This window comes from Callithrix jacchus, chromosome 13, assembly GCF_049354715.1.
Source record: "Callithrix jacchus isolate 240 chromosome 13, calJac240_pri, whole genome shotgun sequence".
Lineage (NCBI taxonomy): Eukaryota > Metazoa > Chordata > Mammalia > Primates > Cebidae > Callithrix > Callithrix jacchus.
This window is the reverse complement of record NC_133514.1, coordinates 9,198,137-9,216,281: the sequence shown is the minus strand read 5'-3', so window position 1 is coordinate 9,216,281 and position 18,145 is coordinate 9,198,137. Positions and strand designations below refer to the sequence as shown.

At 42.6% G+C, this 18,145-nt stretch overlaps 1 long non-coding RNA gene across 9 annotated transcripts in view; it reads left to right on the top strand.

Moving 5' to 3' along the window:
* LOC118146718 (uncharacterized) overlaps positions 1-18,145 on the top strand; it is a 136,524-nt gene that overhangs the window by 43,158 nt on the left and 75,221 nt on the right. For 7 of the 9 annotated variants that reach the window (XR_013525446.1, XR_013525442.1, XR_013525443.1 and 4 more), the window contains one exon: positions 11,397-11,518. The exons of the other annotated variants lie outside the window; for them this stretch is intronic. This is a non-coding gene — a long non-coding RNA (uncharacterized LOC118146718). The remainder of the gene's footprint in view (positions 1-11,396; positions 11,519-18,145) is intronic. 9 annotated transcript variants of the gene reach the window in all.

Here is an 18,145-nt window from a genome sequence, read left to right as displayed (position 1 = left end):
ATCCCAGAACGACCCCTAGTGGAAAGTTCATCTGTTATCTGCTCCGTGGCAGAGCCCATGATACAATCAGTAACATATAATGTGACAAAGCTTACTGACCTTTTTCCTGCCATAAGGGCAAAGGCTACATCTGCCTCACTCCTTGCTATAACCCCAGAGCCTGGAAAGCTTTAATTAGGTTAATATACATTTTTCTTCCTTTTTTTTTTTTTTTTTTTTGTTTGAGATGTAGCCTCACTCTGTTGCGCAGGCTTGAGTGCAGTGGTGTGATTTCAGCTCACTGCAACCTCCACCTCCCAGGTTCAAGTGATCTGGCATGTGCCACCACCATGCTCAGCTAATTTTCTGTGGTTTTAGTAGAGATGGGGTTTCACCATGTTGGCAAGGATGGTCTCGATCTCTTGACCTCATGATCCACCCGCCTCAGCCTCCCAAAGTGCTGGGATTACAGGCGTGAGCCCCTGTGCCCAGCCAAAAATGCCTAACATTTGAAGGGTGCTTTTTGCATATTTTATGATTGTAGGAATATTCGCTGCAACGCATTTTAGATTTTAGCCCACCTGCCTCCAGTCCTATCTCCTTTTTCTTAAGGAGGAGGGCAGGGTGTCTTGGGGCGGTGGTTAGACTGTAGAGGACAATAGTCTTCCTCCTAAAGCTGCCTTCCAAAGTCATTTTTCAGTTTCTGGAATTAAACAGCTAAGGGTAGTAGGCAATTTTGGCAAGTCCCATGGCAATCAGTCAAATTGACCTGATGCTGAAGTCAGTCTGGAGCTTCATTAGAGCAGAGAAAGATTAAGTGGTTGTGGGTAAGCTCCTAACTTCTCTGCACCAACTGGAGTAGTAAATAACTGATCACATGTCTTGTTTCCTTCAATATTTTGGAAAGAAAAATAAATTGCTAATTATTGATTTCCCCCCTGAAATTTCACTGATCAATAGAAACTTGAGGGATAGCCAGCATTCACTCTTTCGCTGTGGCCAGTCCCAACAAGCGTCATTCAGCAAGGTGAGTGCCACAATCATGCCTCACACCGGGAAGAAATAGCCTCAAATGAGAAATTATTGAAGGTCACAATGAGGTTACAGACACATGAGAAATGGAGACGTAATCACGATTGCAAAAGGGCCTGGGACTGCAGTCAGTTCTGGGTATTGCAAAGCTCAGGTTGCCTGATGATTTGGGGGAAAAAACAACGAAATGGGAAGAAACCTAACCTCCACCGTGTCCTGATATTCTGGAAGCTAACTTGCCGAAGTCAAGCAAGTATAGCCAGTAGTGTTACTCATAACAAGATATTATCAAGTTAGGAAATATTTTTTACATAAGCCCTCAAAGGCATATAATTACACCACATAATGGAAGGTAGACACATTTAAAGTAAAGAAATATGTATCTGTCAATTATACTTTAATAAAGCCAGGAGAAACAAGGAAAGAAAGGAAGAGAAAAAAATTTCATTAAACTTCTCTGGTACGGCCGCCTGAGCTCTTCCACATTTTGACATTTTATGTGTGAGTTGAAAGCACTGTTACTTGACTTTTAAATGGAGATGACTGTGTTGGTTATTATGATTATTATAGTTCTATTCAGGAAAATGATCAACATAAACACATTCCCTTTTCTGTTTCTTTGCTATTTTTCTTTTTTCTTTTTTTTTGACAGAGTCTCCCTCTCTTGCTCAGGCTGGAGTGCAGTGGCCGGATCTCAGCTCAGTGCAGTCTCTGCCTCCTGGGTTCAAGCAATTCTCCTGCCTCAGCCTACTGAGTAGCTGGGACTATAGGTACACACCACTACGCCTGGCTAATTTTTTGTATTTTTAGTAGAGATGGGGTTTCACCATGTTGGGCAGGATGGTCACAATCTCTTGACCTCATGATTTGCCTGCCTCGGCCTCCCAAAGTGCTGGGATTACAGGCATGAACCACCCGACCCCCCTTTTCTGTTTCTTTTCTATGTAAAATGCTCCAAAATCAGTAACACTATTCTTCAGTGTTGCATTTATTTGTTTGTTTTTTTATTATTATCCAACATTTTTTTCATTACCCAACCACACTCAATTCCCTTTTGGGGAATTATTCATCCCACATTTTGCGCAGTCACGGAGGGGATGGTGAGTATGAGTGCCTTTCTCCTGTTGAAGCTGAAGGAGCTGGGTCCTTTTTCTCTCACCAAGTACAGCTACAGAGGTGCAAGTGACCAGTGCTTGGCCAAGTAAACCATCTGCTGGAACTTTGACCATCTTCAGTGGCTCAGAGATGCAGGAAGCCGCTGCAATGGACTCCTCCCAGTCTGGGTGTCCTGCTAGATCTGTTTCTGCAGCAAAGCAGTCGTTGTGGCTGTGGCATCTCACTTCCCATAGTAGGCTGACCATTTCTTTAGCCTCTCATAGATCTTATGGACTCCCAACATGATTATAATAAATGCCCTTTGCTTAGGTTAGTCTGGATCAGTTTCTACTGTTTCTAACCATGGAGCCCTAGCTTGAACACTGCCTGTGCAACTCAGATGCAAGGTAGGAGGAAGAGTTGTTTAGCATGGCACTCATGGCTTCACAGAGCAAATGCTGTGATTGAACGAAGGACTGTGGGCTGGTGTTTGCTAAGGCTGAGTTCAAGTTCCGTACCTGCCAATTAACAATGGCGTGTCTTTGGCGAGGTCTTGTAATGTTTCCAAACTTCATTTTAGAAGTTACACGTAAGTGTCCAAAATAATACTTCCTTTGGGGTTGTTAGAAAAACTAGTGGATTCATGTGCATGAAAAATCTTTAAAGTGCTAAATCAAAGCTACCTGTCGTCATAGAGCTGGAGGGCTGGCCGTCTCTTCAGCTTTCCTCAACAGCACAGAGGAAAGACGCTGACAGCCCTCAATTATTCGTTTCTAAACCAACAGATATTCATTCCCTTCTCCTATGTGCCAGTAACAGTTCTAGGCGATTGTGAGACAAAGATGAAAGAGACAGAGCCTTGTCTTCCCAAAGGTCAAAGCCTGATAGACAGCAGACAGGAACACAGCAGACTATTGCAATTCATGGTGACTAGGTCGAAGCCAAAGGCAGGCAGTGAGCGGCAGCTTCATTGGAGGCATGAAAGAAGGAATCATTTATTTGGCTTAAGAGGGTGCTTGCTCTTGGAAGAGTAGGTTTTCGTCAGATGGACAGGAGAGATGGAGGTATAGGCAGAGGGAACGGCTCGACAGGCTGCCTGCAGGGACACATGGTAAGCCGAATGGCTGAAGTGTAATGCACATTGAGGTGCTGGAAGGAGGGGGGCTCTCAGGGCTCTGACAACTCGGATGGCACAGGGGGTCAGGTCTTCTTGGAAACAGGGAGAAGTGGACCTGGCACAGGTAAGTGAGTGGGTGAATTCTCTCACAGCTCTCTCTCTTTGCAGCTCTGTGGCTGTGGGTGTGTTTCGGCGTTGTGAACAACTCCACAGGGGAGGGGTAGGTGGGTGTCCCTTCCTTGACTTCCTTCCAGCAGACCTCTCCGTAGAAAGGGATTAGGCTCGCTCACGGAGGTCGCTCAGCTCACTGTCTAGAAGGAAGAGATACTTTTACACACAATTTCGCTTTCAGCAAGGATTGTTTTCATGCTGAGAATTCAATAAAACCAAATTCCACTGTAACAGCCCAAGCAAATCAACAAACAAGCCTAGGATTAGAAATGATGGGGAAACATGGTATCTAGAAGGCATGGGAATCTGGAGAAAGGAAAAAGAAAAAACAGCAGCATAGAAACACAGACTCCCCGTCGTCATTTTCCTATTTGCTTGTCTTTTGGTTCTTATGAACTTTCTTTGGGTTATTTCCATTTTATACTTTTCCCCACATAGGCTCCAAGTTATTAGGAAAGAAGAATCCCAGGCACCTGGATCCTTACTCTCATCTCCTCCGCGGAGGATTTTGGCTTGGGTGGGAGAATTACTCTCTTCCCCAGAGAGGCCCCACCTGTTTCAGAAGGAGCTGGCCCTGACTTAAGTCATGGTCTAGATGAGAGGTTTTCAAATTTGTTGGGTACATAGATCCCTTAGTGTCTTAAAAATGTTTTCATACTATTCCTAGGCTCAAAAATATATCTAAGAGTTTTGTTTATTACGTAGAGAAGTTATAATCAACTATTAAGTAATTTGGCCTACCAATTTAGCAGCCATCTGAAGAAATGCATAATTTAAAAATATATATTTCATTTTTAAAATTACTTGCTAATGGGATGTGAGAGTGTGTCGGGTACTGCCCCTGCATCATTTCTCAAATGCTGGAATCAGATTAGACACCACCATCCTCATTTTCTGTTTTATTTTTTTCCCTTGCCACCCAGGCTGGTGTGCAGTGGTGTGTAATCTCAGCTCTCTAAAACCTCTGCCTCCCCAGTTCAAGTGATTCTCTTGCCTCAGCCTTCCAGCTAGCTGATATAGGCACCTGCCACCATGCCCGGTTCATTTTTTTTTGTTGTTGTTTTTTTTTTTTTGAGGAAGGGAAGGATGAAGGAAGGGAGGAAAGGGGGAGGGAGGGAGGGAGGGAGGGAGGGGAAGGAAGGAATTCTAGCAATGAGAGAGACATTGCCGACCTGGATCTAGAGGTTTACAAGTTGATTTCTTTATTTTGAGTGAAGGAAAGAAGAAAAAAATGAGTAAAGGAGAGGAAGAAAGAGGAAGAGAAAGAGGGAGAGTGAATGGAAATATTGCTTTATTCTGAAAAAAAAAATGGGTATTAATAATGGCCAATCAATGTTTCATTTAAACCAATGAATAGGTGTTATGTGGTATTGACTAGAATGTTTATTTTGTGTATTTGAAGTGGAGAGCTCTATAAATATTTATTAAGTTTACTTGTTCCGGATCTGAGTTCGAGTCCTTGATATCCTTATTAATTTTCTGTCTCATTGTGTCTAAGTCTCTATGTATCTGGGTGTGAGGATCGTTAGCTCTTGTTGTTGCATTGATCCTTTTACCACTATATCTTTGTTGCTTTAAGATCTATTTTATCCAATACGAGAATTGCAACTCCTGCTTTTTATTTATTTATTTATTTTTGCTCTCCATTTGGTTGGTAAATCTTTCTCCATCCCTTTGTTTTGAGTCTTTGCGTATCCTTGCCTGTGAAACAGGTCTGGATGTAACATGCCGTTGGATTTTGGCTGTGTCTTGTGATTGGGGGATTTAGTCGATTTAAATTTAGGGTTACTGCCATTTGATGTATTTTTAGTGGGGTTGGTGTTTTGCTTTGTTGGTCAGGCTGATCTCAAACTCCTGACCTCCTGATACACTCACCTTGGCCTCCCAAAGTGCTGGGATTACAGGTGTAAGTCACCACGCTCAGCCACCACCCTCCTTTTCTGTTCCATCTTGATTTTCATGTGCTATTGCTTTTTATCAGAGTAACGATCACAAACCGAGTTTGGCAAAGACATAACGTCACCAGACAGTATGACTTTTAACTTTGACTTCCCTGCTGTTTGTTTTAATACAGGGGTCAGTAAATTACAGCCTGCAGATTAAAGCCAGTTGACCATCTGCTTTTGTATGGCCCATGAGCTAAGAATGGTTTTTACGCATTTAAATGGCTGAAAAGAATTTGCTTTTTAAATAACATTTTGTGACACGTGAAAATTGTATGAACTTCAAATTCCAGTATCCATACTTAAGGTTTTGTTAGAAATATCCACGCTTGTTCATTTATGAGCTTCTGAGCGGTCTCTGGTTGCTCTTGGGCTGCAGTGGTGGGATTATGTAGCCACCATACACCTGAGTGGGGAACTCATGAGCCATGCTCCTCAGCACATTCCAAATCACAGTAAACTCCAAACTTGACATTATTTTAAGTGTCATACATATCTCCATCCTGTGATATTTTATTTACTTTATTACCCAATGCATACCCATTATGTGAAAACAAAACAAAAAAGGAAAGGAAATGAAAAAGAGGGCTTTTAAATTTTTTATTTTATTTTATTTTTGAGACAGAGTTTCGCTCTTGTCACCCAGGCTGGAGTACAATGGCACCATCTCGGCTCACCACAACCTCGGCCTCCTGGGTTCAGGCAATTCTCCTGCCTCAGCCTCCTGAGTAGCTGGGATTACAGGCACGTGCCACCATGCCCAGCTAATTTTTTGTATTTTTAGTAGAGATGGAGTTTCACCATGTTGATCAGGATGGTCTCGATCTCTTGACCTCGTGATCCACCTGCCTCGGCCTCCCAAAGTGCTGGGACTACAGGCATGAGCCACTGCACCCGGCTATTTTTTTATTTTTGAGATGGAGTCTTGCTCTGTTGCCCAGGCTGGTGTGCAGTGGTGCGATCTTGGCTCTCTGCAACCTTTGCCTCCCGGGTTTAAGCACTTCTCCTGCTTCAGCCTCCTGAGTAACTGGGATTACAGGCGTCTGCCATCGTGCCTGGCTAATTTTTGTATTTTTAGTAAAGATAGGGTTTCACCATGTTGGCCAGGCTGGTCTTAAGCTCCTGATCTCCAGTGATCCACCCACCTCGGCCTCCCAAAGTGCTGGGATTACAGGTGTGAGCCACTGCGCTTGGCCAAAAAGAAGACTTTGAATGTCATACTTTTAAGGCATAGCAGTGTTGATTATTCTGTGATTGAATTAGATGACAAAGAACCATGTTTATGATAGAACGACACTATAGTTGTGCTAAAAATAGAATATGCATCATCATAACCAGACTACGCACTTATCATAACCTTCCTAATTTATAGAAAGGCAGTGGTCTCAAAATTAATTTAAAATAGAATATTTTAATATAGTGGAATTTCTTCACAAAAATAAACAGGGAAAATGATGCTCCGGCTGGTTATGGTGTCTCACGCCTATAATCCCAGCACTCTGGCAGGCCGGGGTTGGTGGATTACCTAAGGTCAAGAGTTCAGGTCCAGCCTGGCCAACATGGTGAAACCTCGTTTCTACTAAAAAATACAAAAATGAGCTGGGCTTGACGGCGAGCACCTGTAATCTTAGCTGCTAGGAAGGCTGAGAAAGGAGAATTGGTTGAACCCGGGAGGTGGAGGTTGCAGGAAGCAGAGATCATAGCCTGGGCGACTAGAGAGAAACTTCCTCTCAAAAACAAAAAAAAAAAAAAAAAAAGAAAAAGAAAGAGAAAAAAGATGTTGCAAGCAAAGTGATTTTCCATGAGGCTCATTTGTTAACCAAGGAAGGAGAGCTATTTATTGATGGTAAGTTAATTATGCCATGTTTGATTAGCAGCCAAAGGAATGTGTCCAAAGAAAATAAGAACATCAGCCTTTCAGCAAGAATAGTTGCTCAAGGAGTTGGGGAATTTGGGATAAATACCAGTATCAAAAACAGAGTAAATGACTTTGCAAAGTAAATGATTTCTCTTCGTTCTTAATGAGCTGACAGATGTTACCAATGCTTTTCAGTTGTTTAAGGAGTCACTGCTGAGTTTAGAATGAGGAAAGGTTAGCCTTGATGAACAGTCTACTGAGAGCACTTCTGAATGGAATAGGGTCACAGAAGTTGGGAAAACACAAGTACAACATGAAGTGGGATCTGATAAGATGTGATCCAGCTGATGATGGTAAAATATGTGTGGAGCAGAAAAAGTCTTGGACAAATTTACAAAGCTTGTGAAAATACACAGTGTTTAAAGTCTATGGTTATTTATTTTATCATCAGCAGCAGCACTAGGCAGAAAATATTTGAATATATCATATGTTATTGAATCAGTAGTTTCAGTGTTAACTCTCATTGTTCTTGGTAGACTTAACCATTGTCACTTCTGTAAAATGTTGTCAGATATAAAAGCTGAATGTCCTGACTTGTTTTCAGTGGCTCAACAGTGGTAAAGTTCTATGGTCAGGATTACATTTTTGGCCAGGCATGGTGTCTCATGCCTGTAAGCCCAGCACTTTGGGAAGCCGAGGCAGGTGGATCACCTGAGGTCAGGAGTTCAAAACCAGTGTGGCCAACATAGTGAAATCCCCTCTCTACTAAAAATATAAAAATCAGCCGGATGTGGTGGTGCATGCCTGTAGTTTCCACGACTCAGGAGGGTAAGGCAGGAGAATGGCTTGAACCCAGGAGCTGGAGTTTGCAGTGAGCTGAGATCACACCACTGGACTCCAGCTTAGGCAACAGAGTGAAACTTTGTCTCAAAAAATATATATTTTTTTTAATGAGAAGGAGGAACTCCTTTCAATACTACATTGCTCTGGAAACTTGGTTTCAGACTTGTTAATATTTTAAAATAAACCTGAAATTTGAAGGCAAACTAGTACTTGTGTATAACATTTACATTGCTAGAAAGTCATTGTTGACAGTCATGTTATTTGGATCACAAATACGTCAAGCTACTTTATACACTTGAAGTGATGTGAAAACTTAAAGCAAGGAATTAGATCTTCATTCTTTTTTTTTTTTTTTCAGAGTCTTGCTCTGTCACCTAGGCTTTAGTGCAGTGGCATGATCCGGCTCATGGCATCCTCCACCACCCAGGTTCAGGATTTCCCTGCCTCAGCCTCTTGTGTAGCTGGGACTACAGGCGTGCACCACCATGCCCAACTAATTTTTTTGTATTTTAGTAAAGGCAGGGTTTTCACCATGTTGGCCAGGATGGTCTTGATCTCCTGACCGTGTGATCCACCTCCCTTAGCCTCCCAAAGCACTGGGATTACAGGTGTGAACCAGCACGTCCAGCCAAAGCCTTCATTCTTACACAATTTTGTAGTGGGTATAATTTCTAAACTCAAACTAGTTTTAACCTCAATGCAAGTATGGATTGAAATTTCATACTTCAAAATGCATTAATCTGTGGAATTGAGGAGCTTCTGCCTACCTTTCAACCAGAAGTGATTAATCTGCAGTGTAGCAATATGCTAAAACTATCAAGAGAAGAATCTAATAGAATTCTAAAATATCCTTTTGATGAATATTGTCCATTAAAATCATATGTTCATGGATTATGTCAGTAGTTGGTCATTCCTGTTAATGTGAAAAGACATTTGCAAAAATGAAATACTCCAAATCTAATCACAGATAAACATGAACAAATGAACTTTTTTTTTGAGATGGAGTCTCGCTCTGACAATCAGGCTGGAGTGCAGTGGTGCCATCTCGGCTCACTGCAACCTCCGCCTCCCGGGTTTAAGCAATTCTCCTGTCTCAGCCTCCAGAGTAACTGGGACTACAGGCACGTGCACCATGCCTGGCTGATTTTTGTATTTTTAGTACAAACAGGGTTTCACCATGTTGACCAGGCTGGCCTTGAACTCCTGACCTCAGGTAATCCACCCACCTCAGCCTCCCAGAGTGCTGGGATTACAGGCGTGAGTCACCATGCCTGGCCATAAATATAAGCAAGTGATCGTTTGTACTTGACTTTGGTGATAGGGATCACTAACTTTGGTTCCCAATTAAGTAAAGCATTACCTAGCCTTCAAAAAAGAATTTTATTCTTCTTCATAGTATATCTATATTAGAAAAATAAATATGTTTTAATTTCATGATTAAAAATTTGTAGAAATTTGGTTTATTTCTTGTTATATAACACCTACAAATATCCTTGATTACACCACTTGGCCTGCAGAGTCTAAACTTTTACTACCTGGTTCCTTACAGAAATTTGCCAACTGCTGTTTGAATGTAGTAAGAATATGAGAGAAATGGGCCAAATTTATTTGGCTTATGACTTTTGCAATGGAAAACTACTTTATCAGGTTAATCAGTTGACCATGACTTAGTCACTTATTGCTATAATGTTGACAAACATTCCTATCAGAGCAGGCTGACCCTGTTAGGAAAACGTGTGTTCTGAGTCAAAATTCAGTCAGAGGGTCAGCAAACAGGAAGTCTGTAGGAAAGATAGGACAATAACTGGAAAACCAGGGTCAGAGACCTCAGTGCCAGGGCCTGGCCATGGTGAACCGGAGACCCCAGCACAGATGGGAGTTTGGACTTGGGCCAGAACTTTGCTTATTGAGCTGGCGGTTGGCTTCATGAAGGGAGCTGGTAGGACATGAAAAGTTTGGGTTCAGAGTTGGAAGACAGGATCATTAGCTTGAGTGGAGGATGATAATTGGAAATTAAGTGATGTGGCTTATGACTGGAGTGAGGCACGGTGACTCACTCCAGTAATCCCAGCACTCTGGGAGGCTGAGGCAGGCGAATCACAAGGTCGGGCATTTGAGATCAGCCTGACCAGTATGCTGAAACCCCTTCTCTACTAAAAATACAAAAGTCAGCCAGGCATGGTGGCATAGGCCTGTAATCCCAGCTACGCTGGAGGCTGAGTCAGGAGAATCACTTGAACCTGGGAGGTGGAGGTTGCAGTAAGGCAAGATGGTGCCACTGCACTCCAGCCTGATTGTCAGAGTGAGACTCCATCTCAAAAAAAACGGAGTTGCTATGGGTGGAGCACCTGACCGTGGAGGAGGAACTTATGCATCTGTCGTAGCTATTGCAGCTACAGAACGATAACCTAATGAGAATTCTGCAGTCTCGGTAATTTACTTTAATAACCAGAAAATCAGAATTGCTCTCTCTTTCTCTCTGTTCCTGTTTTCTCTAAGATAACGGGAAAATGAGGACCAAATCTCAGCAAACTGGTGCCTTTCTATCATATCTCATTCAGTGTCTTTCACCTCATCATCTGTTATATGCCACTTATGTTTTGAGCATATTTGCTGGGCTCAGCCTGAGCTTGATGTCCTGGGTCAGACTTCTTTGAAGCCAGAATCTGCCATGGAAATCAGGTCCTGGGATGAGGGAAAGTGCTACCTGCCGGACAGGACTCAGAGGACAAGGAGTGCCACATGGGCGAGAACCCTGACACTGAGTAGAAGCAACAAGGCACCAATCTAAAAGTCAGGGCAGGAAGAGATCAGAGGTACTGGGCAGACATCACAGGAGACATAAATGCGGAGAAAGCAAGGTGGCAATTATTAAAAGTGGCATGGCTGGGTGGAGGCCCGGGGAAAGTAAGGAGCTGCGCAGTTGGAGACGTGGTTCTAGGGTGTGTTGGGCACATGTTTTCTTCGCCTCAGACTCAAGTCATAGCAGCCCAGGATTCTTTTCCTTATCAAGTTATTATAGGAAGGAAAAGCAATGGCAACAACATATCCACAAGCATTCACCTGTCATATGGAAAGAAAGGATGGGCCATTTGTAAGAAAATAGAAGTACATATATGTCCTCAAAAAAATTCAATAAGTTTATCTTTCAGGGATACCTAAAGCTTCCAACCAGTTGCCCCATATTCTTTCCCAGTAAATAATGTCATGCATTGTTTAGGAGTGGGCCAAATTTTCTGGAAGGAACTCGTGAACATGTGACCAAAGCTTTAAAAAAGAGCATGTCACCCTACAGATTATATTTATCTTCATGGGCTCCGTGTGGTAGCAGTAATGCTACTATTTTTTTTTTTTTAAGATGGATTCTTACTTTGTGGCCCAGGCTGGAGTGCAGTGGCGTGATCTCGGCTCACTGGAACATCCACCTCCCCGATTCAAGTGATTCTCCAGCCTCAGCCTCCCGACTACCTGTGACTACAGGTATGTGGCACCATGCCTAGCTAATTTTTGTATTTTTAGTGGAGACTGGGTTTCACCGTGTTAGCCAGGATGGTTTCAATCTCCTCACCTCGTGATCCACCCACCTTGGGCTCCCAGAGTGTTGGGATTACAGGCATGAGCAACTGCACCCACCAGTAATGCTACTGTTAAACCAAAGAAAGAAATAAGAATGCTACAGGTGTTTTCAACCCCATTTATCCTCTACGAAAAGTTTTTATCAAGGAAAATAGGCTCTATGCCCCACCCACATTCCACCTGAACAGGGGAGTATCAAAGTGATGGGGGATTTTTTACTCCTTAGTTCAGCTAAAATCCAGGTTCTTGTCACATGACCAGGAAAAATTAGGCACTCAAACACATTGAAAAGTGAGGACAGTGGAATTTATAAAGAAAGCTCTCAGCAAAAAAAAAAAAAAAAAAAATTGCGGGGAGGGGTGTTCTGCCAACAGACTCCCACAGATTGAATACCAGGCCACCAAATACACACATGCACACACACGTGCATGCGCACACACACACGCACACACACACACGAGCTGAAGAGGCCAGGCTCCTCCCTCCTGCATAAGGCACAAATCCCAGTGGCTCCACTGCAGTCTCCCAGTGTGCAGACAGGCCCCTTGCACATTGTGGACAATTCCAGACAAGGCCCAGGGTGGGTTCCTTCATGTTCACAAAAGCATGTGATGTAAACACTTGTGGGGCAGATCGGAGGTTCTCCAGGGATCCTCCCTCATCTGCCTCCCGCATCTCTAAAGGAAGATGCTGCTGTGAGGAATGTGTCCTTTCCAGGTCACTAAATGCACCTTGCAATAAGCCAACTGGCATTAAAAAAAATTAGATTGAGTGATTGATTGATTGAGATAGAGTCTCACTCTGTTGCCCAGGCTGGAGTGTAGTGGCACGATCTCAGCTCACTGCAACCTCCACCTCCTGGGTTCAAGTGATTCCCCGCCTCATCCTCCAGAGTAGCTGGGACTACAGGCACCTGCCACAACACCCAGCTAATTTTTTGTATTTTTAGTAAAGAAGGAGTTTCACTGTGTTAGCCAGGATGGTTTCGATCTTTTGACCTCCTGATCCACCCATGTTGGCCTCCCAAAGTGCTGGGATTACAGGTGTGAGCCACCACACCTGGCCACCATATAACATTATTAATGAGATGCCCTACATATGGCTTAAAAGGGAAAAGATGTTGCATATTTCTTTTGAAGGAAACACCAACCTCATGTGTCATATCAAAGCCCCCAATTTTAAGCTAATGTCACATGGAAGATTAAAAATGTTGCTTGGTTGACTGTCACTCTGCCCTGCACTGGAATGCTCTTCAGAAGGTGTGACGTGCAGGCCAGCTTTGCTGTGCTCCATAAAAACTGCATGGACAGTTGTCTGTGGGTCTGGGCAGGTCCTCTGTGTCATATTTCAATGTGCCAGCTTGTATTTATCCTCAGATAGCACTTACCACTCTTCATTATAATTGCCTTTTTACTGGTTTGTCCTCAAAATGGACCATTGAACGTCCATTATAGTGTAGGTGACAGAGTAGGCACTTAAACACAGTTATTGACCGAGTGAGACCACTCTTCCGCATACTACTCAAAATGTATGTTCCCTTCTATTTGCCTTGAGCCAAAAACCCAGTCATTCAAGACTGAATTTTTAAAATTATGATAAAATAAGTGGTACATAAAATTTACCCCTTTTGCCATTTTAAAATGTGCAGTTCAGTGGCATTAAGCACAATTTCATTGCTCTGCAGTCACCACCACTGCCTGTCTCCAGAGCTTTCGTCTTCCCTTTAAAACATTAACTCCTTATTCTTCTTTTTTATGGCTTTCTTCACTTCTTGTAATATCTTCAAGGTTCATCCATGTGGTAGCATGTGTCAGAACTGCTTTCCTTTTTTTTTTTTCCCCTGAGACAAAGTATCGCTCTGTCACCCAAGCTGGAGTGCAGCGGGGTGATCTCGGCTCACTGCAACCTCCACCTCCTGAGTTCAAGCAATTCTCTGCCTCAGCCTCCTGAGTAGCTGGGATTACAGGCACCCGCTACCATGCTGGGCTCATTTTTGTATTTTTAGTAGAGATGGGATTTCATCATGTTGGCCAGGCTGGTCTTTAACTCCTGTCCTCTTGACCCACCTGCCTCAGCCTCCCAAAGTTGCTTTCCATTTTAAAGTCTGGATAATATCCCGTTGTATGAATAGAGCACATTTTGTTCATCCATAGGTAAATAGCTGGGTTGCTTCTACCTTCTGGCTATTGAGAATCATGCTGCTAAGAAACTGGGTGAACCAGTTCCTGTTTGAGTCTCTGCTGTGAATTCTTTTGGGCACCTACTTAGAAGTAGAACTGCTGGGTCATCTGGTCATTCTATGTTTAATGTTTGAGGAACCATCGTATTGTTATCCACAGTGGCTGCTCTGCTTTATGTGCCACCAGCAGTGCATGAGGGTTCCAGCTTCTCCACGTCTCAATAATATTTGATGATTTTTGGTCTTGCTTTTTGATGATAGTCATCCGAATGGGAGTGAAGTGGTATCTTGTGGGAATTCACTCAGGGTTGTGGCAAAAATATTAAGGGAAAAATAGGAGAGAAAGTTTTAGAATATAGACTCAGGAGGCTGATGCAGAAGTATGGCTTGAACCCGGGAGGCAGGGTTGCAGTGAGCTGAGATTGCACCACTGACTCCAGCCTCGGTGACAGAGCGAGACTTTGTTTAAAAACAAAAACAAGATGTTGTTTTTTGACCCAATCAAAAAATCTGTCTCTCATAATAGTCGCTTTGCATTTATTAATATGAAAGTGATGTTTGGTCTTGGTTGTATCATATTATTTAATGTTTTGCATTCTGTTTTTATGTTTAAAATTCTTAAGATGATTGGGCAGTTTTATACAAAACTAACCATATTCTTACCATATGATCCAGCAATTGTGCTCCTTGATATTTACACAAAGGAAATGAAAGCTGGTATCCACACAAACACTGCATACAGATGTTTATGGCAGCAGTATTCATGATTGTCAAAGCCTGGAATCATTCAAGATGTCCATCGATAAATCAGTGGATATATATGTCTACACTGTATTAGCATTAAAAGAAATATGAAGTATGAAGCCACGAAAAGACATGGAGGAGGAAACTTAATTGCAGGTTACTAAGTAAAAGAAGCCAATTGGAAAAGACTACGTCCTGTATAGTTTCAACTATATGACATTCTGGAAAAGGCAAAACTAAGGAGACAGGGAAAAAAAACAGTGGTTGCCAGAGCTTAGTGGGAAGGGAGGGATGAACAGGCAGAACCCAGAGGATTTTGGGGGGCAATGAAACGGCTTTGTATGATACCATAATGATGGATACACATCATCATACATCTGTTCAAACCCACAGAATGTACATTTCCAAGAGTGAACCCAAATGTAAACTATGGGTCTGGGCAACAGTGCCGTTCCAGTGTAGCTTCATCAATTGTAACAAACATAGCACTCTGCGTAGGGATTCTGAAGGGAGAGGCTGTGAGCATGTAGAGGCAGGTATGTGGGAACTCTCTATGTTCCATTCAGTTTTGCTGTGGACCTAAAATTGTTCTAAAAAATAAAGTATGTTGGCCGGGCATGGTGGCTCATGCCTGTTAATCCCACCGCTTCTGGAGGCTGAGGTGGGCAGATCACCTGAGTTCAAGACCAGCCTGGCCAACATGGTGAAACCCCGTCTCTACTTAAAGTACAAAAATTAGCTGGGTGTGGTGGCATGCACTTCTAATCCCAGGTACTCAGGAGGCTGGGGCAGGAGAATCACCTGAACCTGGGAGGCAGAGGTTGCAGTGAGCCAAGATCCTGCTACTGTACTCCAGCCTGAGCAACAAGAGTGTGACTCCATCTCAAATAAACAAACAAACAAATAAGTATATTAAAAATGTATTAGCCGTGAACTCTTTGCTTCTTTGCTTAATTTTTTTGGTAATTAGTAAAGTTGTTATTTTTATTTCAAGGTTACTTCTATATAATCATATAATTACCTCAGAATTCTATTTCCTTGAAGAATATTAGTTTCTTTCTAAGAGCAATCATAAAATTAGCTTGTTTTCTTTTTCTCCCCATTTCCATTCCTCAACCACCTATTTTGCATTTATTAATATTATTATTCGTTGTATTGTATTGTATTGATACTATAATGGATGTTTATACTTATAATTACTTTATTAGCTCTAAGCTGTATTTTGGAACTCCTGGCTATTTTGGATTAAGTATTCAATGAATTTACCCTAATTTCCATGCTTTCTTCTCACTTTCCTGTCACATTTCTACTAACTGAACCTTTTCTGCATGTCAGGGAATACAGCATGCAGAGTAGAGCCTACTTCTTTAAACTTCGTGTTTCAGTTCTATATGTAGTCAGCCATTCTTTTTCTGTTATTTCCCTAACTTGGTTGGCTGAGATTCATCCTTTATTAATTTCCTCAGGGAGGCTCATGGGAACAATGTTCCCTGAGTTCTTGTATGTTTAGTATTGTTTTTCATTTTTATACTTGAAAGATGAATTCTGGTGGTCACAGAGACAAACGTGACTCATGCGTGTTATCCCTGCCCTTGGTTTCACTGAACCACACAGGACACCCCGCCTCTGCCATTCCCACACCCACCGTCGCAAATAGAGGATAAGTTGCTGCAAGTAAAGGAAATAACTGTTGGCTTTTGTTTTTTCCCTTATCCCCAAGGAGCAGGTTTTTGCTGGTGTTTTACAAGAACAACTTCCACTGTGTTTTCTTCTCTTCAGTTCCTCTTGAGTGGCTTTTGCCCCATTTCAGTGGCTTTTGGCAGCTTCTACAGATAATTTGTAGTCTGTGGGTTAGATCTGCCTCCTGGTTTCACTGAAAAGATGGGGTTTATAAAAGTGTCTTTGGTTCTCCTTGCTGGTTCTTTATGATTTCCAGGAGAAGGGGAATATACGGATTCACAAAGCTTTGTTTGCAATGACATTTTAGAAGCTCTTAAGTGCTAACTGTATAACTTTATTATTGTTGAACTTTTGGATATTTACTTCTTATTTTATTGCCTAATGGTCAAAGAATGGTCAGTATGATATTGATTCAATTACATTGGCTGAGAATTCCTGAACAACTTAGGAGTATGACCAATTTTTATAATTGTTCCCTGTATAATGTACTTGAAAAGAAAATTTATTTATAATTATTGGGTGCAGGGTTCTACATATGCTCATTAGATTAGGCTTTTAATTGTTTTGTTTATATTTTTGGAATCGTTTTATTCCTCTAGTTATGTAACTTGCTGAGAGATATATATTAAACTTTTCAGTATGACTTTGAATTTGACCATTTTTCCTTGGAAAGTTAAAAAAAATTGTATGTTTTGAGGCTATATTGTTAAGGCCACACAAGTTCGCACAAATTGTGATCGTCTTGGCGGTGAATTGATCCTTTCCTCCTTAGATGGCTGTCTTTAATTCTACTATTGCTTTTCAGCATTAAAGCTGTTATAGGCAATCAGTGGGCTCGCTGCCCAGTGCACATAGAAGCAAATAGCATGGCACCGGCTTTCGAGAAAGAAAAGCTTTATCGTGAGTGAACTGGCAAAACAAAAGGCAGTGCTCAAATCCATCTCCCCAAGCTTGGGGCTGAGGCAGGCTTTACAAGCATAGGGTAATGAGGTATGATCTGATTGGATGTTGCAGTGAGGGGATAGCCGGAATCATGATCTGATTGGATCTTTCCATGGGGTAATGTCAGAGCTTGATCTGATTGGATCCTGGATCCTGCCATGTGGTGTCTTTTTTTTTTTTTCGAGACAGAGTTTCGTGCTTGTTTCCCAGGCTGGAGTGCAATGGTGCGATCTCGATCTCAGCTCACCGCAACCTCCGCCTTCTGGGTTCAGGCAATTCTCCTGCCTCAGCCTCCTGAGTAGCTGGGATTACAGGCACGCGCCACCATGCCCAGCTAATTTTTTGTATTTTTAGTAGAGACAGTGTTTCACCTTGTTGACCTGGTCTCGATCTCTTGACCTCGTGATCCACCTGCCTTGGCCTCCCAAAGTGCTGGGATTACAGGCGTGAGCCATCGTGCCCGGCTGGTGTCCACTTCTTAACCCAGTCCCCACTCCTTCATCTGAGCACCTAGGCTCCCCCTGTGGTTGCACACTTGGTTCATCTGGGCCTGCTCAGGTTATGTGACCTTTAACCTGGGGGTCCATGGGAACTGAAAAACAACTCATAACTTTGTTACATAAAAGTTGAACCAGATTGGGACCGGGCACAGTGGCTCATGCCTGTAATCCCAGCACTTTGGGAGGCCAAGGCGTGCAGATCACCTGAGGTCAAGAGTTTGAGACCAGCCTGGCCAACATGGCAAAACCCTAGTGCTACTAAAAATACAAAAATTAGCTGGGTGTGGTGGTGGGCACCTGTAATCTCAGCTGTTTAGGAGGCTGAGGCAGGAGAATCACTTGAACTCAGGAGGTGGAGGTTGCAGTGAGCCAAGTCAGCACCATTGTTACCCCAGCCTGGGCGACAAGAGTGAAAGTCCATCTAGCGGGAAAAAAAAAAGGTGAACCAGATTGGTCAGAGATACTCACAAAGCTATTTCTCTGCTT